Source organism: Panthera pardus, unplaced genomic scaffold (genome assembly GCF_024362965.1).
Source record: "Panthera pardus isolate Hobbes unplaced genomic scaffold, ASM2436296v1 HiC_scaffold_12, whole genome shotgun sequence".
Lineage (NCBI taxonomy): Eukaryota > Metazoa > Chordata > Mammalia > Carnivora > Felidae > Panthera > Panthera pardus.
The window spans coordinates 44,568,608-44,595,273 of record NW_026526677.1 but is presented as its reverse complement, the minus strand read 5'-3'; the positions used below and the strand labels follow the sequence as shown (position 1 = coordinate 44,595,273).

General features: G+C 41.1%; 1 long non-coding RNA gene across 1 annotated transcript in view; it reads right to left on the bottom strand.

Moving 5' to 3' along the window:
- Positions 1-21,869, bottom strand: part of LOC128776172 (uncharacterized) — a 48,570-nt gene extending 26,701 nt beyond the window's left edge. The window contains exon 1 of the long non-coding RNA XR_008421190.1: positions 21,588-21,869. This is a non-coding gene — a long non-coding RNA (uncharacterized LOC128776172). The remainder of the gene's footprint in view (positions 1-21,587) is intronic.
- Between the last annotated feature and the right edge of the window lie 4,797 nt (positions 21,870-26,666).

Here is a 26,666-nt window from a genome sequence, read left to right as displayed (position 1 = left end):
ATCAAAATAAAACAGCACAACTTGATAGAAACATTATGCTGTTTTATCCCCAAACCAGTTGAAGTGAAACTGGCTAAAAACTTCATTTTCTCATATACTGCCTTTGGAAGCCCAAATTTATACCCGAATTACTCAGAAGCCCTAACATGCTAATGGCATATCCGTTTATCTTGATATAAAGCTGTTGCAAAATCATTCATGAAGCCAGTTGGCCGGTGTTTTTTCCTTGCTTTATTGAACATAATGAATTGATTAAGATTGGGAAGATCTCATTACTAATGAGGAGCACCCTGCTTGTGCCATTTTAAGAAAACTAGAGAAGAAAAAAAGATTGAAAAGAGAAACAAAAAGCAAGCAGAGGATACTAGAGAATACAAGGTAACTAAACAGAGTTCAAGGGAACAAGCTTAGTCTGAATTTTATTCTTGCTGCCATGGGTGATGTAACTTAAACTTTTCATGGGAAAAGTGATCTTGAAATCTATTATTATTATTACTGTTACTACTACTATTAATTATATTTTCCTATTCTTCTGTAAAGTAGAAAATAGGGTAATAATTCTTAATATATGCATAGATATATAGGTGAGGAATTACCATAAAGATTGCTTTAAGCACTTTCACATTCAGAGTTCAGTTTTTTCTTTAGAACATCCATTATTTCTCTGCAAAGAGCAGGAGGAAATGTCATGGATTTGCCTGTCCTATGCTACATTATTGACATATCTGAGGTTAGATATCTCAACACAGCATACATACAATAATCCGAAATGATATTGTTACCCACTAAGCCAGACATGCCTAGGAACATTTACAGTGAGACCACTCAACACTTAACAGTATGCACTCCACACTTAAAAATCTGACTTCAAGGATGCCTGGGTGGCTCAGTCGTTCATATGTCGTTCTTTGGTTCAAGTCAACATCTCATGGTTTGTGAGTTTGAGCCCCACATTGGGCTCTCTGCTGTCAGTGCTAAGCTCACTTCAGATCCCCTGTCTCCCTCTCTCACTTCCCTTCCCCCACTCATTCTTCCTCTCTCTCTCTCTCTCTCTCTCTCTCTCAAAAATAAACAAACATAAAAAATATGATGTCAGTAACATTATTATTGGATCATTTGTATCCAGCAGATTTTACCCATAGTCATGCGTACTGCACTTAACAATTATTCTTTAATGGTTACAATGATATAATTTTTTAAGTATAATTATTGAAAAATGTTTAAGATAATTCTTTTGGATGCTTCTGGTGTTTAGAATCGCACATTGAAGATCTTCTAATATAGTTAGTTTTATACATACCATTATCAGTATGTGGCAGGTACAGGAAGAGTAGCCCAAGAAATTATATGCCTCTTTGAGAGTTCAGTTTAAAGTCTCTGTGCAACTGATTGGAACAGATCCATGCAAAATCATCCCAAAGAGACATGAATCCTAGGCCTACAGGAATGGCCTGTTATTTGATGAAAGAGGTGGTGAGTTGTGGAAGCATAGAAAAAGAACAGTCTCTAGGACAAATGGTGGTGGTGTTCATCCAAGTGGTCTCCTGGGAGACAGTGTCCTAGCCAAATGCCTCTGAATATTGCAACTCCACTGGCAAGGACATTCTCAAAGTGAACGTGGATCCAGGGAACTATAGCCAATGAACTTCCCGTGTTTTCGGCTTTCTTAGCACCATGTAGGTATGCCTAATGTGGAATTGATACATCAGGCTATGACTGCTTGACCTACTTATTTGTTCATTCATTCATTCATTCACTCATTCATTCATTGATTCATTCAGCCTGACCCCTTTAAATGTTGAATTGTCCTAATATCCCTGGTTCTGATTCTAGGCTCATTAAGCAACAGTGTAACTAGCATCTTGATTGTCTCCTTTAAAGAGAGCAGAATGGGCTAGTGGATGTGACCTGTTGCTGTGATATTTATTGCTTATTGCCAATTAATTAAGTGGCTTTTCTGGTTCAATGTAGTTTGGGCAGAATGAATTGTTAAAATATTAATTTTATTTTGTTCTCCATATATTTTCCCCCCACATTTCAGAAGGTAGCAAGGCTTTGTAATTCCTTTCCATGGGTATTTTGGCAGGACCAAAAATAAAAGCAGCTTCAAGTTAGTGGTTTTTCCCACCTTCTGGAAGAGCTAAGCTGATTGAACAGATGATGCTGGGTGTCCTGGAGAACAGAGAGAGAAAGGATAGAAGAGAAGTAAGAGGCTGCTCCAGGAGCTTCCCCAAGGCAGGGCAGGGGGAGATTTCAGAGCCTGAGAAGGTATAAGACCTCAGGGGGAAAAGGCTGTATGGAATACTCAGGGAGGTTGGATTCTAGTCACTGAATACTACTGAGTCCCAAGCATCACAAAAGCCGCAGTCACCATTTTTGGGAGAACCCTTCAGACAATAGTGGGTGTCTGTGCAGTAATCACACCAACGATGCCTTTGCAAAGAATTACTTAGGTTGAATTTCCTCCAACTTATAGGATGGGGATTTGGAGTTCAAAGTAAATTGATTTAAAGAACAGAGAAATTTGAGGGGTACCTGGGTGGCTCAGTTGGTTAAGCGTCCAACTTTGGCTCAGGTCATGATCTCACAGTATGTGAGTTCAAGCCCTGCATCGGGCTCTCTGCTGTCAGCACAGAGCCTGCTTTTGGATCCTCTGTCCCCTCCTCTCTCTGCCCCTCCCTGACTGATGCGTGCTCTCTCTCTCTCTCAAAAATAAGTAAGCTTTAAGAAAAAAAAAAAAGAAGAACAGGGCATCTGGGAGGTTCAGTCAGTTGAGCGTCCAACTCTTAATTTTGACTCAGGTCATGATCTCCTTCAGAGATCAGAGCCTCCTTGAGATTAATTCTCCCTCTTTCTCTCTGCCCCTCCCCTGCTCTCTCTCTTAAAATAAATAAACTTTTTTTAAAAAAAGAGAAACTTGGCTTTTCTGGAATATCTGAGTGTGGCTGAGATTGTCATCCATAGCCCATCAGTCTTATGAGCTCAGTTAAGAGGAAATCCATGCTCAGTTTGCAAGAAAATCAAGTTTTTCAGCTGAAAAGCTGAGGGCCAGACATTGGGCTATAATAGGTGCCATTTTGTAAGGACTCTCAGAAATCTGCTAGTTGCCTTCACTTCATTTCCTGAAGTGAACACCTACATAAGCGCCCAGCCTGCGCGCACACACACACACACACACCTCTTTGCCTTTACCATATTTTGAAAGAAGCACTATTCTTAGACGAATTTTTATAATTTCTCCTAACTCTTCAAGTATCTTTTAAATATTTATTTTTGAGAGAGAGACAGAGGGTAAGCAGGGGAGGGGCAGAGAGAGAGGGAGACACAGAATCCAAAGCAGGCTCCAGGCTCTGAGCTGTCAGCACAGAGCCCAACGTGGGGCTCAAACTCACAAACCTCGAGATCATGACTTGAGTCGAAGTCAGACGCCCAACCAACTGAGTCACCCAGGCACCCTGCAACCCTTCAAATATTTAAATTATCATTTTATACAATCTATAAAGAGCTTGCTAAAATAATCTCCAAAGTAATAAGATTTGCCTAACATTTTCCATAGCATCTATTTTTTTTTCAACTTTAGTTTGAAATAATTATAGATTCACAGGAAATTGCAAATACAGTACAGGGAGGTCTGGCATACCCTTTACCCAGTTTCCCCCAGTGGTAACATCTTATACAAGAATAGTGTAATGTCAAATCCAGGAAATTGACCTTGGTACAATCAGTAGACTTTACTCAGATTCCTATTTCATATACGTGTGTGTGTGTGTGTGTGTGTGTGTGTGTGTGTGTGTGTGTCTGTGTGTGTGTGTGTAAATGCCCAGGAGTATTGATTGTTGGTTCATGTGACAAGTATATGTTCAGTTTTGTAAAGAAATTGCCAAACTATTTTGCAGAGTAATTATACTGTTTTGCATTACAACCAGCAATATGTGATAGAGCCAATTTCTCCGCCAACATTTGGTTTTGTCACTATATTTTATTTTAGCCATTCTCATAGCTGTATAGTGAAATCTCATTGTGGTTTTAATTTGCATTTCCCTAATACCTAATGATGTTGAATGTATTTTTACTTGCCACTGTATGTCATCTTTCTAGAAATGTCTTTCCATTTCTTTTGCCCATTTTCTAATTGATTTGTTTGTTTTCTTACTGCTGATTTTTGAGAGTTCTTTATGGCCCCTTATAGATGTTTGGTTGAGATATTTTCTTTTTTTTTTAATTTTTTTTATTTTTTAATGTTTATTTATTCTTGAGACAGAGAGAGACAGAGCATGAACGGGGGAGGGTCACAGAGAGGGAGACACAGAATCTGAAGCAGGCTCCAGGCTCTGAGCTGTCAGCACAGAGCCCGACGCGGGGCTCGAACTCATAGACCGTGAGATCATGACCTGAGCCGAAGTCAGACGCTTAACCGACTGAGCCACCCAGGCGCCCCGAGATATTTTCTGCAATACTTTTTGGGTTGCAAATACTTTCTCCCAGTCTGTCTTGTCTTTTCATCCTCTTAACGGCGTCTTTTTTTTTTTTTTTAATTTTTTTTTAACGTTTATTTATTTTTGAGACAGGGAGAGACAGCATGAACGGGGGAGGGTCAGAGAGAGAGGGAGACACAGAATCTGAAACAGGCTCCAGGCTCTGAGTTGTCAGCACGAGCCTGATGCGGGGCTTGAACTCACAGACCGTGAGATCATGACCTGAGCCAAAGTCGGATGCTCAACCGACTGAGCCACCCAGGCGCCCCTTAACGGCGTCTTTTTGACAGGTTTGCTCTTAAATTTTTTTTAATGTTTTATTTTATTTGAGAGAGAGAGAGAGAGAACAAGTGTGAGAGGGGCAGAGAGAAGTGGTGACAGAGGACCTGAAGCAGGCTTTGCACTGACAGCAGAGAGCCTGATGCAGGGCTTGAGCTCACAAACCTGAGCCGAAGTTGGACGGTCAGCCAACTGAGCCACCCAAGTGTCCCAACATGTTTGCTCTTAATAGAGCAGAGCAAACATTTTTAAGTTTGATGAAGTCCAATTTATCAAATTTTCTCTTATGGGTTATGCTTTCAGTATTATATCTAAGAAATCTTCACCTAGCCTTAGGTTCCACAGATTTTCTCCTTTGTTTTTATCTAAGAGTTTTCTAGTTTGACATATTACATTAAATTTTTTTTAACATTTATTTATTATTGAGAGACAGAGAGAGACAGAGTGGAGGGGGGCAGAGAGAGAGAGGGAGACACAGAATCCAAAGCTGGCTCTAGGCTCTGAGCTGTCAGCACAGAATCTGATGTGGGGCTCCAACTCACAAACTGAAGCTAGAGGCTTAACTGACTGAGCCACCCAGGCACCCTGACATGTTAAATTTTAATATATGCTCCATTTTGAGTTAGTTTTTGTATAAGGTGTGAAGTCTACGTTAAGGTTCATTTCTTTGGCTATGGACATCCAATTCCTGTAACACCATTTGTTGAAAAGACTATCTTTCCTCCATTGAATGTTTTGTACTTTTGTCAAAAATCACTTGGTTATATTTGTGTGGATTTGTTTCCCTATACTATTCTATTAATGAATGTATCTATCCCTTCACCAGTATCTCACTGTTTTGTTTAGTGTAGTCTTCTCATATCAGATCCATTTTTATTCTTTTATTTTTTTAAGCTTATTTATTTTGAGGGAGAGAGAGAGCAAGTGGGGGAAGGGCAGAGAGAGAGGGAGAGAGAGAGAATTCCAAGCAGGCTCCACACTGACAGCACAGAGCCCAACGTGAGGCTCGAACCCATGAACTGTGAGATCATGATCTGAACCAAAATCAAGAGTAGGACACTCAACTGACTGAGCCACCAGGCGCCCCGAAATCCATTTTTAAAAAACATTTCTTGGGGCGCCTGGGTGGTTCAGTTGGTTGAGTGTCCAACTTCAGCTCAGGTCATGATCTCGCAATTTGGGAGTTCAGGCCCCATGTCGGGCTCTGTGCTGATAGCTCAGAGCCTGCAGCCTGCTTCAAATTCTGTGTCTCCCTCTCTCTCTGCCCCTCCCCTGCTCATACTCTGCCTCTCTCTGTCTCTCAAAATTAAATAAATGTTAACAAAAAATTTAAAAAAAAACATTTCTCTGAAAAATAGCTATCTTTTTCTTTGAGTGCTTATATATGCCAGGCATTGCTTTAAGAGCTTCATAAGCATAAACTTATTTAATCTTCACAAAATCCTATGAAATGATAATATTTAGGCCCATCTTATAGATGAGAAGTTAAGTAGCTTTCTTAATATGCAGATTTGGAACTCAGGCCCACATGCTAGCCACCATGTTTCTGTGCTCTCTGAGGTGAGCAGATTTTTATCTCCTCACAGAAATGCTTTTACTGGACTCTGCTCTGGCATTTTGTCACCAACCTACATTGAGAGCCATCATAACGAACAGCTCAATGAAACTTACTGCACTTACTGGGCATTTACTGGGCAAGTTGATGAGGATGTGGTTCACTAGGTCACATGATGCCCTCTTTAGGAGGACAGATGGGAAAAATGTCTCTCAGATCTCAGTACCAGGAATAGATAGATTTCTCCTGAGTAAGTGGTTTGTTTTTATCTCTTGGACATGGTGAAATTGTATAAATGATTACATTTCCCACTTTGTGCTGGATGCTAAAAATCTCAGAGTCAAATTTTCAGCCTATCTTTAGCAATGATGTATACTCGATCTAATATTACGTCTGACTTCATCTTAGTTTTCTACTCTTTCTTTTCTCCCTTATTTCCTCACTCACTTTTTTTCTTTAGTCTTTCTAAAAATCAAAATATACAAGTACGTAGTAGGAAATAAAATAAAATACAAAGCTTTTAACAACAGTAGCAAACAAAGTGGCAGTCTCTGCCCACTCCTCCCCACCTGTGATTTCTGCTGTGCAGTGCCAACCATACTCACATCGTTTAGCTATTTTTTCTGGTGTTTATTCTGCTTTTTTTCCCCTTGACTTTTCAATTTAGGTATTATCTCATTTCCTATTGCATAGGGTAGGATTTTGCTTTCTCATACCACCCTCTACAACACACACCCTTCAGCTGCAACCATCCTCCCATTATAATTATATCACAGTTTTGGCTAAACTCATTTTTAGTGTTTAGATTATTATGCCTGTGGAAATACTGTTCACAGGTGAGCTTCTCACTTTGTATTGCTTTGTATCTTACATAATAGTTTTGTTTTCCCTTAGGTTAATAATTATCTTTTTTTAAATTTCAGTTTCATAGGGCAATCATTAATGTCTACTCAAGTCCTCTGACAGAATTGTGAATTTCTCCTCCATCAGTGTTGTGTTTGTTTGTTTGTTTGTTTGTTTTTCTCACAGACACCTCTTCTGGTGCTTTCCATCGTTCAGCTTAGGTCTGGACCGGTAGCTCTCTAGGCCAGCTGTCCAGCTGCCGTTCCAAGACTTCCCTTTTACATCATTTTAGGAATTTCTTCTGCATCTCTCTTTTGTTGGATTCCTTGTTTGCCAGATCTCATATTTTCCTTTTGGTTTACTCACTTGGTTTGGTGGAGCTCATCCTGCAATAGCTTCCTGAGAAAAAGTTCATAAAAAGTAAAATTTTTTGAGACCTAGCATGTCTAAAAATGCCTTTGTTTTAGCAGCACACTTGAATGGTAGTCTGGGTATAGGATTATAGGTTGGAAATTATTTTCCCTTGGGATTTTAAAGGCATTGCTTCTTTGTTACCTAGCTTTTCACCTTGCTCTTGAGAAATTTGATGCTAACACCTACTCTCTGGAAGGTTTTGAGATCTTCCCTTCCTTCCAAATGTTCTGAAATTTCACGTTGATACACCTTAGAACAGGGTCTTTTATCATCTATTGTGTGGAATGAACTCAACACAATGAACCCTTTTCAGTCTGAAAACACATTTCCTTCAGTTTTGAGAAATTACCATGTATATTCTTTTTTTAATGTGTGTCCTTATTTTCAGCATTCTCTCCCCTCCATTTTCTCTGCTCCCTCTTTCTAGTACTCTTGATTCAATTGTTGGATCACTTAAACTGATATAATTTTCTTCCTATCTTTCCTTTTTTTTTCTTTTCTGGGAGATTTTCTTCACTCTGTCTTCTAACTCTTCTAGTGAATTTTATATTGTTAGTTTTTAAAGTTCTATCTGGTTCTCTGACTGTCCCCTTCCCCCATTCCTGTTTTTGTTTTGCTCTGTTTTTAAATGACATCTTGTCCTTGCTCTGTGGGTGCAGTATCTTCTCTTACCTCTCCGAGGATATTAATTTTGATGTTTGAAGTTTTCTTTTACTTCCTACATGTCATCTCCCACTGAACTCTTTTTGTTTGTATTTCACATTAGTGACTTTTCATAAATTCACAGGGGGGCATTAGTGACTTTAATATGAATATGTCTATTCATATTAAAGAGTGAGACACTTAAATGCCCCCCCCCCCCCGTGAATAGGCAGAGCTTGTTGACTGTTAGGATTCACAGTAATTTAACATATCTTTTTTGGGGGGAGGGACCTCCAAATGTCATTATGTGAAGATCTTTTCTCTTAAGCTAGTCAGTCAGTCAGTCAGTCAGTCAGAGGAATTCTTTTGCATGGGAGTTTATAAACTGGCTTCTAGCCTTCTGGGAGCTTATCAGGTGAAAGGGACTGGAGGGTGGGGGTGACGGGAGTTCATCATTCCTTATAGAGACTTTCATTTAATCCTCTGTCTTCCACTGTGTCTGGTGCACCAGATCTAGAGCCTTTGACCCAGCCTCTCAAAAGAAGAAACTGCCTGGCCTCTTTTAGGGTGGTGAAAGGGTAGTCACTTGGCTGTGCTGTTGCAAAAAAGATCTAGGCATTTAACTGGTCATTATAAAGACTTTGAAATAATCTTTTCTTCCTATGCCACATTCCCATCTTCAGAGGCACCTGGTGTCTCCAATTTCAGAATATTCCAGGGTTCTGGGGTTCAACTTCTCTTACTTCTTTCAGCTGCTTTCTTTGATTTGTCCCCACATAAGGGAGCCTGAGTCCTGATTCAGGAGTAAAAAAAAAGTTTGCAGTCAACGTTAGAGAAATGGTACCTACAGTCAGATACAAAAGATGAGCAAGAAACAAGAAGCGTTCTGAAACTGAAAGAGTAATCATATTAAAAGTCACAGTCTTTGTCTACCTTCTCTACATATTTCTCCATTTGAAAAGACTGCTCTTTGAGCTACTGTGCTGAAGAGGACCAGTAGTTCCTTCTGCTGACCCCAAACGGCCCTGAGGGAGAGGCAAGGCTGTCTGTAGAAGAATGAATCCCAAGGTCAGAAACCTGGAGGTTGTAGAAAGATTGAGAAGTGTGTCCAGGCTTGAGGACTAAGGTCAACGACAAAATGAGGATGGAGAAGGGCCAATTTTATGTGGCTCTTGATGTCGAAGTGCCCAAGAGGGCCTGATTTCTTAAAGGAGCTACTGGGGAGGGGCCTGGGTTGTGGTTTCCAGCCTCCCTGTCCAGTTGGCCTTTGAAGACCGACTGGTTGATAGAAATCTACTGGTTAGGGACATTTCACTTTATTACACTAAATATAGTGGGTCTTTACAAAACTTGGAGGCCTTCCTACACAAAGAGAATGCTGTTAATATGTTCTCCATCCAAGGACATGAGCTCTGGGTTGTTGTTCCAGTGGGATGTGTGCTGCAAGACTCAGCCAGAGCAGCCATCTGCTGCCAACTTTGGACCCTAGGGAATGTGCAAGAAGGAATGATTGTGTCCTTAATATCACATTTAATAACCTTAAATAAGGGTAGGTAGAGCCCAGCTTCACTTATGAGATGACTCAGTTGGTACACAAGACATTTACTAAAGGAAGGAAGGAAAATAGGAAGGAAAGAAAGAGCTTTGTTCTCATTTATAGCTTTGTCTTTCAGAAATTTTGAAGTGTAATGATATAATAATAATAATAATAATAATAATAATAACATTTGAAACTGTAATACAGAGATTTACTACAAAAGGGTGTTGAAATCTCGGTGGCAAGACAATGACTTAACTCTCTGATCATGAGAGAAAAATCAGTAGGGGCAAACAAAAGAAACAAACAAGATGGTGATTGGTAACCAGAGGAATTTAAGCTCCCCTCCTCCTGGTGACACTGAGAGACTCCCGCAACTCCCTCAGCATCTGGAACTTATTTGACTGTGGGTGGAGGGAGACAAGTGACAGCTAGTAGCTTTCTGGAAAGATGGGATAGAAAAGCTCAGGGCCTGGCACAGCCAGAGAGCTGAAGAAAAGAAATGACCATGAGACAGAAGCGGAACTGAGACTTCCTGGCTGCTTCTAGTATTCAGCACCTCCAATGGGGACCCAGGAAAACAAAGTCTCCAAAAGGAGAAGAAATAGCATCAATGTTACTGGTAAGGTCAATGAGCTTTCCAGATGTAGATCACCCAGGGATTCTTAATATCTATATATGTGATAGCCACACAAAGCCTGTGTGTTAGACAGTATTTTTCTGTTTAAAAAAAAACTGATGTAACTCTTGCATACTGAGTCCCCCAAAAACTGACTCTGAGATGAAGGTTTGTCTGCGGGAAGTTTACTGGAGAGTGCCCAGGGATTCAATACCAGTAGAAGAGTGAAGGAAGTAAGACTGGGTAGAAGGAGGAGTTGTATTGCAGTGAAGTCACAACATGGGTCTCTCAGTCAGTCTTGCGGGGAACTCTGTCCTGCCTTGGAGCAAAGCAGGCTGAGCCTTCATCCCTGGGCATGGACTCATCATTCTGTGTGAGCAAGATGACTCCCTGGCTGAGGACAATATCAAAAGAGCAGTTCATCTGAGGGCCATCAGCTGCCAATATTGCTAGCAGCTGAGGGTCTGATTGCCTCAATCCAGAAAGGAGGACTTGAGTGGCACACCACAGCATTCATTACAGCAAACCCTTTGCACTGGATCCACTCACTTTGCATAATAAGTTCTGAGAACTCCTCCAGTATCCCTGTTGGTGTCTTTTGCCAGGGAAATTTACAAGAGTAAGGTTACTAGGACAAACTACAGTCACCAGGCCCCCTGGTACTGCTCCTGGTCTGAAGGTTGCAACTGATATTCAGCTCCCTCCTCTCCAGCCCATTTTCTTTTCCCTCACTCTCATCTCCATTTGCCATCAACATTGGCAAAGAGTTTCTGAATCAATCACCAGGACCTCTAAACCCACAGAGTTTAGACTTGCTGGGACAAGAAGCATAAATACCACAAGTGGGTCACTGTGAGTGATGGTAAGCAGGGCTCAGAGCCACTCCTACTTCCTTCCCTTCGATTCCAGAACCACGTATTATGCCTACAATAATTGTTGATTTACAGTGTATGCTGCATCTTAGAAGATGACACTCCATTTTTGCAAGGTGTCACCTCCAAAGTGGTAGCTCAGTTGTACTTCCAAAAGGCCATTTCATCACTCTGTCAAGCTGACAGCTTCTGTGTAGTGTGGTATGAAATGGGAAAAGTGGATCCCACGGTTATGTGCCACTGTTGCAGCTACTGTGTGTGAAATGGTGCCTGGGTCCCATAAAAATATTACACAGGATTCCGTGTTTGTGGATCAAACACTGTGTGCCTTTAGGTGGTGGTACCGGCTGAAGCGTAAGGGCAGGAAAGGCAAACCTATACCCCAAATACATATCCATTCCACTCAAAATGAATCACTGCCCCTTCCAGTGTAATCAACTTGTCATCAAGTGGCTGGTTGCTCTCCCAGAAGAATGGTGCTGTATTGGGGACTTAGGCTTGGTATCTCTTGGTGACAAGTTGGACAGAGGGAGAAGTAAACAGTTACAACAAAGGCTCCCATCCGGAGCTCTGGGATGAGATGACCCTTCCTCTGAAGGCTTCCTTGTGCTTCCTCTGTGCTTCCTTGAGCAAGAGAGTCTGACCTCCCCCCACGCCCATCACTGGCCAGACATTAGATGGTGGCTGCTCCCAAGGCCAGTGGGCACAACCTTGGGCAAGGCAGCTTCCTTCAGCTGAGGGAGGGCAATTCTTGAAGAGATGCTCATCCGAGAGTTGTCAGCCAACTCCCCCTGCAGCTGGAGAAATGAGTGCCTCTGTCTTGAGTGGGAGATCTAAGGAGGTGGTATACCACAGAATCCAGTACAATGACCAAATTGTAGGAGTTTCCGTTCTAAATTTCAGATTTTCTGAGGAGTTCTAGAATGCAGATGGGTTGGAGTTAGGATAGAGAATTGTGAGATATGTCACCTGCCAAATTTCATAATTGATTATCTGGGAAGATTAATTGAAAACTGCATCATAATATATGCAGTGGGGTTTTTTTGTTGTTGTTGGTCCAGGCAAAAAAATTCCAAATGGATCAAGAAGAACTACAAAGAAGCCTTTTTTCATAAAATAGTCACCATTTATGAGATTCTGCTTCCTTCCTTTAAAAATCTTTATTGTTGGGGTGCCTGGGTGGCTCAGTCGGTTAAGCGTCCGACTTCGGCTCAGGTCATGATCTCACGATTCGTGAGTTCAAGCCCTGTGTCGGGCTCTGTGCTGACAGCTCAGAACCTGGAGCCTGTTTCAGATTCTGTGTCTCCCTGTCTCTCTCTGACCCTCCCCCGTTCATGCTCTGTCTCTCTCTGTCTCAAAAATAAATGAACGTTAAAAAAAATTTTTTAAAAATCTTTATTGTTGTGTAGACATAATGTTTACATAGTCTTAACAGGAAGTCATTTGCATACTATTTTTGTTTTTCCTTTTCCATTAATACACATCGTTCACAGATTTATTGTTTTTTATTAGCAATTCAGTATTCTAACAATTTTAATATAGCAATGTTTTCATAATGACTTATTGCCTCTATTTGGGGCATTTGACTTATATCCAGTTTTCCACACAAGTAAGTTGTACATATTTAAAAATCATTTTTAAAATCTTTTTCTTTTTTCTTTCCCAAAGTAGGATTAACACGTATATCCCCTGTTGCTTTTTAGGAGGGTTTTCTTAATTTGCAGTGATATCAGCAATGTTCAAATGCCTGTTTACCCATTACTATGCTAACATTGGATCTTTCTCACTTGTACTTTTTTTTAAGTTTACTTATTTTTAAAAATTTTTTTAAAGTTTATTTATTTTGAAAGAGACAGAGAAAGGCAGGGAGGGGCAGAGAGAGGGAGAAAGAGAATCCAAGCAGGCTCCACACTGTCAGTGCAGAGCCCGATGCAGGGCTCGAACTCACAAACCATGAGACCATGACCTGAGCCGAAATCAAGAGTCAGCCGCTTAACCAACTGAGCCACCTTAGTACCCCTGAAGTTTATTCATTTATTTTGAGAGAGAGAGAGAGAGAGAGAGAGAGAGAGAGAGAGAGAAGGTGCGGGGGGTGGGGGTGGGCAGAGAGAGAAAGGGAGAGAGAGAATCCCAAGTAAACTCCATGCTGTCAGTACAGACAGAGCTGGATGTGGGGCTCAATTCCACAACTCTGGAATCATGACCTGACCTGAAATCGAGAGTTAGATGCTTAACCAGCTGAGCCACCCAGGCACCCCTCACTTGTACTTTTGATACAATGAATTGTCACCTCATCATTGTTTTAAATTCAGCTTCCTTCCTTATTACTGAGGCTGGGAATTTTCCCAGGTGTTTATTTACTTTTAAAATTTTTTGTTATTTATATCTTTTGGCTATTTATCTTTCCCTAAAAGGGTACTGAGTTTTTATATTTCTATCAGTCCTTTATATATTATAGATAATAAACTTTATTTGACATTTCTTTTCAGTGGTTTCTCATTCTGTTGCTCTTTGTCTTGAATTCACTTTTTAATTAAATAGTTGGCTTTATGTTTTATAGCATAAAAACCACACTAATCTTGCCAGTAATGATTTCTTTAAGAGTTTCAATATGCCAACATTGATACCTTGTTTTCTTTTAGGAAAGAAATATTATTGGATTGTCTTCTGTATTTTATGATACATTTTTGAAATTTTTATCTTCAAATGAAAATAGATTTCAGTTTAATTATTAAACTCCTCCAAATCTATTGTGGCAAAATATAGTGGGTTATATATTTCTAGTCTTTTAATATATTTATATTCTTTTAAGTAATATCTAGTTTCTCCCCTATGGCTTGACAGGGATTCATTTATTTGTTGCTTATTTCAACAATTTTTTCATGTATTAATTTATTGTGTGGATTTGAATTTATTTCTCAAATTTCTAATTTGGTTAATTGGTCTACTTTTTAAAAAATATTTATTTATTTGTTTATAAAGTTTATTTCTTTATTTTGAGAGACAGGGAGAGAGCAAGTGGGGTTGGGGGGAGGCAGAGAGAGGGAGAGACAGACTCCCAAACAGGCTCCACAATGTCAGCACAGACACAGGGCTGGAGCTCACAAACCGTGAGATCATGACTTGAACCAAGATTAAAAGTAAAATGCCTAACCGACTCAGCCATCCAGGCACCCCAATGTTTATTTTGAGAGAGAAGAGGAGGAAGGGATAGAGAGAGAGGGAGAGGGAGAATCCCAAGCAGGCTCCACACAGATGCCCCTCAATCTGTCTACATTTTTTAAAAATCCAGTATTATAAGACTCTTCCCTCATATTTCCCCCTAAGAAGGAAAGTAATTTTGGTTCTAAAATATGCACATAATGGGGTGCCTGGGTGGCTCAGTCGTTTAAGCATCTGACTTGGGCTCAGGCCATGATCTCATGGTTCGTGATTTCAAGCTCCACATTGGGCTCTGTGCTGTCAGCATGGAGCCTCCTTTGGATCCTCTGTCTCCCTCTCTCTCTGCTCCTCCCCCACTCACATTCTCTCTCCCTCTCTCTCTCTCTCTCTCTCTCTCTCTCTCAAAAATAAATAAACATTAAAAAAATAATAAAATATACACATAGGACCATAGGCATATGCATATGAATATGGAGACATAAAAATAGTCTGAAAGGTTAACGTTGGAGGGTTGGATTACAGATGAACTATATACATTTCTTGTCATTTATCTATAAATTCTAATATACATTACATTAAAATTAACATATCACTTTATTGCTTAAAAAAGGAGAAACTCTTCAAACAAAATTAAGAAAACAAAAATATTAATTATGAAATAAAAGGCAATTATTAGGAAAATAAAAAGAAAGGGTAGGTTGGGGAATATGTCACATTGGGGGCAAACTCAGACAAATGGTAATTCCTCTCAAGTCCGTTATGTGACTATGCTTGACCACTATGCAGACCACTGTGTAAGCACATCTCTGATAGCTGCCCCTGACATTTCAGAAGTGTCTTCCATCTCCTGTTCCAGCCTGTCTCAGTCCTATTTCTGGATTCTACTACTTGTGACTGCAACTATACCTGCCATTGGTGTTTGACCCAGTTGGTTACCACAGTGATTACCACTCACTGATTCCTTTCTAGATTTCTGATATCAGATTTTGTGCTGTGTTGGGGCAACTGCTCAAATCTCTTTGTTATCCTTCCTCAATCATCAACCCTCCTCACCCCCATACTTCCCATCCATCCCCAGCGCTACCGACTTCTGGACTGTCTTGTTCTCAGCTGCACCAGATCATTTGGGCTGACAAACCATCTACTCAAGATAGCCATGCCCTGAATGTGGGGTTTTGGGGTTTTTTTTGTTTTTTTTTTTTTGGCTCAGAAATGGATACCTGCTGATAAGAGAAACGGGTTGTGATTTCCGCACTCTGGCTCAAAACAACCAAACCAAGCTCAGCACTAGAGCTGGCCAGGTAGCAATCAGGGTCCAGTCAGGAGAAGAGGAGCCACTGTAGACATGTTAAACAGAAGGGATTTAATTCAGGGAATTTGTTACACAGCAGTTGGAAAGCTGGAAAAGCAGCAAAAGGGGAAGCTAGGAAAACCAGAGATTTGTATTTCAGGAAATAGCTACTGCCTCCCACACTAGCAGAACAAAAGGGAAGACGTGGCATGAACATCCTGCAGGGCTGCTGCTGCTTCAGGAGCTGGAACTTCGTGGACTGTGATATGGCCTAACCAGTGCCCAGAGCTGGGGGATCAGGGAGGCACCAGGAAGGGTCCTTCAGATGTGGAGAGAGTTGCCTTGGTCCGTGGTTTTAGTGCACTGAGGTCCTACTATTCTGCTTCCATCCTCAGTGAGGTGAAATTACTTGACAGAGTCTTAAAATAAGCTTCATTTTACTTGAGCTACCTTGTCTCACAAACAAACCCTCCCGAGACACCCACTGTGGTCGTCAGCCTTGGCCTCTTCCCGCATGTTCTCCTTCACCATGCTGATTCAGAACAGACCCGTCAACTGGGAGTTGAACTGCCCGAGAGTTCTGATCATGGCTGGTCTGTGATATCACAGTGTTTTTAAATGCAGGAAAGGGAAGTTCTGAAACATGATCTTTTTTCCTCCCAGAACACTAACCGTTTTGTACGCTTCTTTTCAGGTGCATTGTACCATTGTTTTGTATTTTATAGTTATAAAACTCTTAATGCTCCATTAATTAGCATTGCATAAAGTCTGTCAACAGGAAGCGTTACCTTCACATTTGTTTAGTCTCTCCAGTTATGAGCAAGGTTAACTCCCCATCTTGTCTGATTTCCTTTTACTGTGTCATTAAGGTTTTGGGGTTTTCTTTATGGTTTGTGTTAGGCAGACATTAAAAGTTTAAGTGGGCATTCAAGGTCTTGGTTGTGAATGGATTGCTTTTTTCATGCTTTCATTTTTGGCTATTGATTGTAACAACTACATATTTTCAAATCTGTTTATGTTCCCTGCTGACCACTTGAGGAAATGAGGAATTGTCCAGTGTGAGAAGGGGTGCAGAGCAGAGATGGATTTGTGTCACATTCACATGTTCCGTGTCTCTTGTGGACAATGTTTGAGTAATGCATAGCCTTTGTGAACATTGGGGGGTGTCCCTTCCCCCTTTTTCCCTGGGAATGAGCCAAGTTAATTGACCTGTGCTAGCACCAAATCCATGTCCTTAAACCCTCTGAGGGCACAGTCAGTACAGACGTTTGCTTTCAGCAGCTCTCATTTCTAATAATTAGAGCTACCTCAGCCACTTTGGGAAATATTAATTTCTATGATATAAAAGACTGAAATGACTAATTATTTGGAGATTGATTGCAGGTTTTCAGGCAATGGATTAAAGGTTGGTCTAAACAATGTCTTAAAAATACGGTGTACTTTGAAAATTGCTCATGTAATATGTGTCCACTATACAAAAATAAGAAAATGCCCATAAGTTAAAAAGAAAGAAAGAAAGAAAGAAAGAAAAGAAAGAAAGAAAGAAAGAAAGAAAGAAAGAAAGAAAGAAAGAAAGAAAAAAGAAGGAAAGAATGCTCACAATCTTACTACTAAGAGATGACTACTGTTATTTTGGTGTCTTTTCTTCCAAATAGTTCCCTGTGTCCGATGTACATGATTACACAAATAAATATGCATACTCATGGGACTTTCAGTCTCCATAATCATGCAAACCATTTCCTACAATCAATCCCGTCTTACATACCTGTATCTATCTATCTATATCAATATTCACATCTGTATCTACAACCCTGTTCTTGTTTCTCTGGAGAGCCCTAACTAATACACTCAGTTTCTCCATTAGTAACATCTTGCAAAACTATAATACAGTATCACAAACAGGGTATTGATATTGATACGAACATTCCATCACCACAAGAATCCCCATGCTGCCCTTTTATTTATTTATTTTTTTAATGTTTCATTATTAATTTTTGAAACAGAGAGAGAGAGAGAGAGAGAGAGCGTGAGTGGAGGAGGGGCAGAGAGAGAGGGAGACACAAAATCCCAAGCAGGCTCCAGGCTCTGAGCTATCAGCACAGAGCCCGATGTGGGGCTTGAACCCAGGAACCTCGAGGTCATGACCTGAGCCAAAGTTGGAAGCTTAACCAGCTGAGCCACCCAGGCACCCCTCCCATGCTGCCCTTTTATAAGGCAACTCTGTCCCATTCTCCTCACCTCTACTGAGTCTGTTATCCCTGGCAGCCATCAATTTGTTCTTCATTTCTGTAATTTTATTATAGAATTTCAAGAATGCTCTATAAATAGAATCACACAATATGTACTTTTCTTGGTTTTTTTTCCCACATAACATAATTCTTTTTTTAACTTCTCAAAATTCATAATTTTTTCACTTTGTGTAATTTCACATAGTATGCAAAATGTAGCATGTATCAATAATGTGTTTTGGTTTTTTGTTTTTTTATTATTGCTGAGTATTCCATGGGGTGAATATACCCGATTTGTTTAGCCATTCACCCACTAAAGTACATCTGGGTTGTTTCCAGCTTTTGGCTATTATAAATAAAGCTGCTATAAACATTCATGTAAAGATTTTTGTGTGAACGGAAGTCTCCGTTTATCTGGGATAAACACCCAGGAGTGCAATTGCTGGGTTGTATGGGCTTGTATGTTTAGTGTTCTTTTTAATTTTTTAATTTAAATTTTTTTTAATGTTCACTTCTTTTTGAGGGGGGGGGGGGGAGGGGCAGAATGAGAGGGAGACACAGAATCTGAAGCAGGCTCCAGGCTCTGAGCTGTCAGCACAGAGCCCGACATGGAGCTCAAACTCACAAACTGCCAGATCATGACCTGAGCTGAAGTCAGATGTTTAACCGACTGAGCCACCCAGGTGCCCCATGGATGTTTAGTGTTTTTTTAAAACTACCAAACTTTTCCAGAGTGGCTGTACCATTTTACAGTCCCACCCTCAGTGGGACCAGCAAGCGATCTGGTTTCTCTGCATCTTCAACAGCATTTGGTGTTACTTTTTATTTTAGCCATCCTAATAGGTATGAATTTCTGTAATAGTTATAGTGCTACTCAAATGATCTATTCCACATTGGGCGAGTTTGGTTGGTTTGTGTTTTTCAAGGAATCAGTCCATTTAACCTAAGTTGTCAAATTTTTGTATGTAGAGTTGTTCATAGTATTGTTTTTTAAAAAAACCGATTTCTCTTGCCATTTGCAACAGTATGGATGGAGCTAGAGGGTATTAAGCGTAGTAAGTCAGTCAGAGAAAGACCAATACCATATAATTTCACTCATATGTGGAATTTAAGAAACAAAACAAATGAGCAAAGGGAAAAAGAAAGAGAAAGATTAACTAGGAAACAGTTCCTTAACTGTAGAAACAAATTGATGGTTACAGAGGGGAGGTAGGTGGGGGGATGGGTGAAATAGGTGATGGGGATTAAGGAGGGCACTTGTGATGAGCACCAGGTGTTATATGGAAGTGTTGAATCACTATGTTGTACACCTGAAACTAATATTATACTGTATGTTAACTAACTGGAATTTAAATAGAAACTTAAAAAAATCATTGATTTCTGCTATTTATTATTTCTTTTGCTTTCGGTTCATTTTGTGCTTTTTCTAGTTTCTTCAACGGAAGCTTAGATGATTGATCTGAGATTTTTCCTCTTTTCTAATACGTGCACTTAGTGTTATAAATTTCCCTGAAAGAGATCTTCTATATTGCATGGAGAAACCTTAGTGTAACTGCCACGTATATAGCTCCCTACCGAGGAATTCAATTTAATTCAGCAAATATTTATGGAGTGCTTGGGCCAGGCACTATTCTAAATCCTCAGTATACATCAGGGAACAAAGCAGACAAAGATCTCTATCTTTGTGGAACTTACATTCTAGCTGGGGGAGACATGCAATAAATAGCATGCATAATTTAGATAGTATGTTAGAAAGCGGTAAGTAGAGGAACAAAAAGTACTGTAGGAGAAGAGGAATGGATATGGGGAACTATCGTGTTTAATACTATAGTACTTACAGTACTGCATTTGATACTACAGGTGTAGTATTGAATAGGTTGGTCAGGCAGACCTTGTGGAGGAGTAAAGATCTAAAGGAGTTGGTCAAGCCAGTATCTGGGGGGTATGCTTCAGACAGGTGGGGCGGCGAGAGCAAAGGCCCTGTGATGGGAGCATGCCTGGATGATCTGAGGAAAAGCAAGGCAGACAGTGTGGCTGGAGCAGAGTAAGCAAGACAGAAAGTGGTAAAAATGAAGTCAGATTATAATGGGGGCCAGGTCTTTAGGTCTTGCTCTGAGTGAAATTCACATTGCAATATGTGAAGCAAAGGAATGACATGACCTGGTTTAGGTGTTCAAGGAATCACTCTGGGTGCTATGTGAGGAATAGAGTACAGAGTAGAGAAGCAGGTGACCTCATGGCAGGTGAGAGGCAGTGTGGCTTGGAACAGGTAGCAGCAGCAGGCATGGTGAGAAGTGATTACATTCTAAATACATTTCCAGAGTAGAGTTAATAGGTGTTCTTCATAGATTGGACTCGGGGTGTTCAAAAAACATAGACAGCTGTTGCAGCAATTTCTTGCTTGACATGTCTCCAAAGGCAAGGGAAATAAAAGCAAAAATGAACTATTGGGACCTCATCAAGACAAAAAACTTCTGCACTACAAAGGAAACAATCAACAAAACTAAAAGGCAACTGACAGAATGAGAAATATATTTGCAAAGGACATATCAGATAAAGGGCATATCAGATAAAGGGTTGGCATCCAAAATCTATAAAGAACTTACCAAACTCAACACCCAAAAACAAATAATCCAGTGAAGAAATGGGCAGAAGACATGAATAGACACTTTTCCAAAGAAGACATCAGATGGCTAACAGGCACATGAAAAGATGCTCAACATCACTCATCATCAGGGAAATACAAATCAAAACCACACTGAGATAACACCTCGCACCAGTCAGGGTGGCTAAAATTAACAACTCAGGAAACAACAGATGCTGGCGAGGATGTGGAGAAATGGGAACCCTATTGTACTGTTGGTGGGAATGCAAACTGGTGCAGCCGCTCTGGAAAACAGTGTGGCGGTTCCTCAAAAAATTAAAAATAGAACTACCCTACGACCCAGTGATAGCACTACTAGGAATTTATCCAAAGGATACAGGAGTGCTGATTAATAGGGGCACATGCACCCCAATGTTTATAGCAGTGCTTTCAACAATAGCCAAACTATGGAAAGAGCCTAAATATCCATCAACTGATGAATGGATAAAGATGTGGTTTATGTATACAATGGAATACTACTTGGCAATGAGAAAGAAGGAGATCATGCCATTTGCAGCAATGTGGATGGAACCAGAGGCTATTATGCTAAGTGAAGTAAGTCAGTCAGAGAAAGACAGATATTATATGTTTTCACTCATATGTGGAACTTAAGAAACTTAACAGAAGACCATGGGGAAAGGGAGGAGAAAAAAAGTTACAGAGAGGGAGGGAGGCAAACAACAAGAGGCTCTTAAATACAGAGAACAAACTAGGGTTGATGGGGGTGGCAGGGGAGAGAGGAAATGGGTGATGGGCATTGAGGAGAGCGCTTGTTGGGATGAGCACTGGGTATTGTATGTAAGCAATGAATCATGGGAATCTACCCCCAAAACCAAGAGCACACTGTATATCCTGTATGTTAGCCAACTTGATAATAAAATAAAAAGAAAAACAAAAAACCACAGGCATCTGGATAACCACCTTGATATTGATCAATAAACATAGGTGACCACATTCCATACCACATGCACCCCTCCCACCTGTACAACCCTGCTTGCGGCTTATTGGACAATGGGAGGCACTTACCTAGGAGCAGCTGATCAATAGGCTGGACATGAGCCTATAGAGTATCCTGGCATGGAAGTTTCGCTCAAGAAGGTGGCAATTAACTGTGCCAATGATTTTCTCTTTCAGGAATCAGAACTGGGGAAATAAGAAAAGATGATCAGTGAAAGCAGAAGCTGAAAGACAGAGAGAAGGCAGTATTCAGACTTCATGAGTAAGCAGAAGCAATGAATAAACAAGAGCTCTGAGCAAACAAAAGCCTCACGAGGTAGCAAAAAAGATATACAAAGTGACGAAGGAAGTGATAGACCATAACTAAGAGTATCAAATTCTCAGGAGAAAGTCAATGGCCTGGGTCACGGGCCAACCCTGAAGCCAGAGGTACAGTCACCTCCTGTGTTACCGGAGGTGGGGGAATAGTACTAGACAGGCAAAGACTACAGGTGTGCCCCAGCCATGTAAAGTCAGGCTGGAATCAGCTCTGTAAGAGCCAGCACTACATTTGAGCCAAAATTCTGAGGGTACAAGGAAGCCAGAGAGAGGAGTGGAAAGCTGTCTACCAAGAGAAGCAGAAAGTGTAGCAGGTGCTCAGAGAGAAGCAGGGATGGCAGATGGTACGGCCACAAGACACACCACTGCATCTCACCTACCTGTTTCAGTCCCATCCTGGGGTGTCCTGGCTGTGCTGACCGCTGCACGTTAGAGCTCCCAGAGCGTGTCCTTTGTAAAAGTTTGAAATACCTCCTTCCTGCTTGCATTAGTGGGAGTCGTTTTTGGTTAATGCTCCAGGGATAAAAATGGTACGTTTGGCTGGAAATTTCTTGGTGCCTACTTATCCCTCTGGATTGAGCATGGCAGACAAGGTATAAAAGGTGAAGATGCAAATATATGGGATAAAGAACTAGCTGGAGGGGTGCTTGGGTGGCTCAGTCGGTTAAGCGTCTGGCTCTTGATGTCAGCTCAGGTCATGATCTCACAGTTTGTGAGTTCGAGTCCCACATCAGGCTCTGTGCTGACAGTGTGGAGCCTGCTTGAGAGTCTGTCTCTCTCCCTCTTCCTCTGCCCCTTCCCTTCTCTCTCTCTCTCTCTCTCTGTCTCTCTCTCTCTCAAAAAAAATAAACAAATGAAAAGTTGAAAAAAAAAACTAGCTGGAACCATGTGAAGCATTTTACATACCTTCTCTCATTTAATCTGTAGGGTCAGGGAGGTAACATTATGGCTCACAGGGAGGCTCAAAGAGGGTAAGTACGGTCCGTCTTCATTATTCACTTAATCTGTATTTGCAAATTTGCCTACTCACTAAAATTTATTTGTAAGCCTAAATCAATACCCCCAGTGCTTTCGCAGTATTTACAGACCTGTGCAGCGTGGTGAAAAAATTGAGTTGTTCAGCGTGCATGTTCCCAGCTAACCTAAAAAAAGCAACACTCTGAAACCTTTCTGTTTCAGCTCTCACACTGTAAACAAGTTTCCGTTTTGCAGTGTATTTAGTGCTACATTTTTCACATTTTGTGCTGTTTGTTGATGACTTCACTGTTTAAAATGGCCTCAGTTGTAATGTTGAAGTGCTGTCTGGCGTTCCTAAGCCCACGAAGCCCGTGACGTGCCTTACGGTGAAAATATGTGTCAGATAAGCTTTGTTTAGGCAAGAGTTATAGTGCTGTTGGCTGTGAGGTGAGTCAATAATATACATTAAATGTTCTGTCTTTAAACAGAAACTTACATAGCACGAAAGCTATACATTGATTGGCTGATGAAAATGTCATGACTGGAGGCCCGCAGGAATCTACCCCTGTATTTCCCCTAGGAGTAATAATAGTTCAGTATTTGCTAATTCAGTGTTTGTAGAGACTTCACAGAGCGTAACTACTATGAAAAACAAGAATCCACTGTCACACGTGCAGGATCGGAACAGTGGCTGCCTAGCTCCAAAGCCTCCCCTCTCTGATTCTGGACACCTTGTGCTCATTCCATTCCACCATGCCATGCTTCAGAAGAGAAAGAAAGACTTCTCTGCACAGCTTCCAGTGCTCCTTCCACTGCACAATGCCGCCTTCTCTAGAACTTGTTGCCTAGTTGGGAAATGAGCAGGTAGGAAACGACTGTGGAAAACGTAGTAGAATCTATGTTAGGGCTGGGAGAGTAATGTGTAGCAGTTAGTCACCACTTATCTCTTAAGTATATGTGGCAGGCTTTGCTCATCTACCACAGCCCTTTTCCTGCTTCAGCCCTGATGGGGTTTCACAGTCCTCAAGATAGGATTCCAGGCAACCACTACCAGTTGATCAGAGTTGGCATCCAACGTGAAACTTTTATGTTCCCTGCGTGACAACCTGCACCCTTGAAGATTAAGCATGCACTTGGAGGGTCTGAGTTGCCAGACTTAAGGAACTTTAGAGGTAAAACAAATGTGTCAGTCTGTTTCAAAGCCTAGACCTTCTGGTTTCTCTGAGAGTCCAGTTAATTGCCTTTGCAAAGGCTTTCTGGGTTCCTTTACATAAAACTTTGATCCTGAAAGATTCATCTGGATGGGAACATCTACCTTGGTCATCTCTGAATCACCTGTGACTGGAGCACTGTCTAGCATAGAGTTGGTGCTCAGTGATATTTGTTGGATGAAGGCTTGGGGACCTAGACTGACATCTATCTTCCCCGGGAAGAAAGAGTTCTGATGTAGGCCAGTGACAGTATGGAATCCTTAAGGGCACAAAGCAGGGCAGGCACAGCAGGGGGTGGGATTTTCAGGGCAAGCCATCAAGAAATTGTAAATGAAACTGACTTGGAGCTACATTCTGTTGAATCTCTCTGCCTCTTTTTTTTTTTTTCACTTCTCTTCATGTTTTCTCCTATGGCTTACCTCTTTACTTCTGGTAAGATGGATCTCAGAATCCCCAGCAGGACTAGGCTATAGGCATACAGGGAAAAGGAAGCATGAGCTGGTAGCTAGTTTTGGTCCTGAACTAAAGGACCCCAGCTTTCAGTTTCTAGAGCTGCTGGGCACCAGTTCTGCCCTTTCTCACAAAGGACTCAGGACGTTTACCACTGCATCAGCATAGCCCAGTCCCTCTCTTCCTCTGCCCTATTTCCTTTCCCCTTCTTTCCTCCATTAGTCATGACAAATGGGGTTTGATAAGAAATAAGGAAGAGGTGATGGGAAGTCAGGCCATGAAGAGATGGATATATTTGGCTGGGAGAGCCTAAAAAGAGAATGGCACGTAGAGCACCAATATAGCATGGTGGTTAGGATTGAAAGAATGTTGTTAGGTTTCTGGACCATGTTTGTTATTTTAGTCACAACAAGTAATGTTCAGTCAAAACCTCTGCCCTGGTATTGGGAGAGCTAGAGAAAACTGGAGCCTTCCAATCTGCAGCTAATTCTGGGGAAGTTGTGTGGTACTTACAGCCATGGGAGACAACACATGGGCTTTGGAGTAAGATTGAGCTGGGTTACCACTTGGCCAGCTCTGTACTGTGGGGCAGGTTCCTTAATCACTCTGGATTTTAGTTCTTTCATCTGTAAGTTGAAGATAATAATAGTACGTACTTTATGGGATCATAATGACTAAAAGAAATGAGGTTTACAAAATGTCGTAAAGTGTTCTTGGGAAACTCAAATGGTATCGTTATCATTACTAACATGATCATCTTGTGTTATTTACTTACACATAGTGAGGTATTTCCTTTTTTTCTCAGCTCTGAGGATGGAAGCAAAATAGACTTGAGTTTTGAGTTTCTGAGAATTCATAAGAGGAAGACAGACACTCAGACAGTCTGTCTGAGAAGCAATTCTGATAGTTTAAGTGTCAGGAAGCCCACAGAATTCCCCAGCAGTGACTATAATGGGGACTCTAGTGACCATTAGTTCTCAGGATCATAGTGTGACTGACTAGGAAAAACACAAAAGTCTTACTTTGGGCAAGTTTGCCCACACTGCCTGCTACCCTTCCTCTACAGGCTTGGATAGTAAGGGGTGGCCATCACCAGTTTAACCAAGAAATGAAACAATTAGCCAAAGAGCTGGCTATTAAGCTACTGTAAGCCCTGACACATTTGGCTTTACCTCCCCAGTCTCTGTGACATTTACTTTGCCACAGCTGGGCTCACTGATGCGTACTCCCCCTGGCCCCCAGGTTTTGCCCATCACCCATTGTGTTAGTTTTAATGCTGCTGTTACAAATGATCAAAACCTTGGTTGCTTCAACAACACAAATATATCATCTTATAGTTCTAGAGGGGTGCCTGCGTGGCTCAACTGGTTAAGCATCTGACTCTTGGTTTTGACTCAGGTCATGATCTCATGGTTTTGTGAGTTCAAGCTCCACATTGGGCTCTGTGCTGGCAGCTTAGGATTCTCTCTCCCTCTCTGCCCTTCCCCCACTTCACTGTCTGTCTCTCTCTCTCTCAAAATAAATAAATAAACTTTATTTTTAAAAAATGATCTTATAGTTCTAGAGATCAGAAGGGCAAAATCAGCCTCACTGGGCTAAAATCAAGGTACTGGGGGATGCCTGGGTGGCTCAGTCCGTTAAGCGTCTGACTTTGGCTCAGGTCATGATCTCTTGTTCACGAGTTTGAGCCCCACCCCACATCATATTCTGGGCCAACAGCTCAGAGTCTGGAGCGTGCTTCGGATTCCGTGTCCCTCTGTCTCTCTGCCCCTCCCCAACTTGTACTCTGTCTCTCTCGCTCTCAAAAATAAATAAAACATTAAAAAAAAATTTTAATAAAAAAATAAAATAAAATAAAATAAAATAAAATAAAATAAAATAAAATAAAATAAAATAAAATAAAATAAAGGTTTTGGTAGGTAAAATCAAGTGTTGCTTTCTAGAAGCCCTAGAGGGGACAATCTGTTTCCTTACTTTTCCAGCGTCTGGAGGCCATCTACATTTCTTGGCTCATGGTCCCCTTCCATTTTCAAAGCCAGCAATGGCAGGCATCGAGTCACCTCCACTGGCTTATCACATTTCCTTGTGACTTTTCTGCTTCCTTCTTCCATATTTAAGGACTCTTATGATTACAAAGGGCAACCTGAATAATCCAAGATAATCTCCTTATTTTAAAGTCAGCTGAAGGGCACCTGGGTGGCTCAGTCAGTTG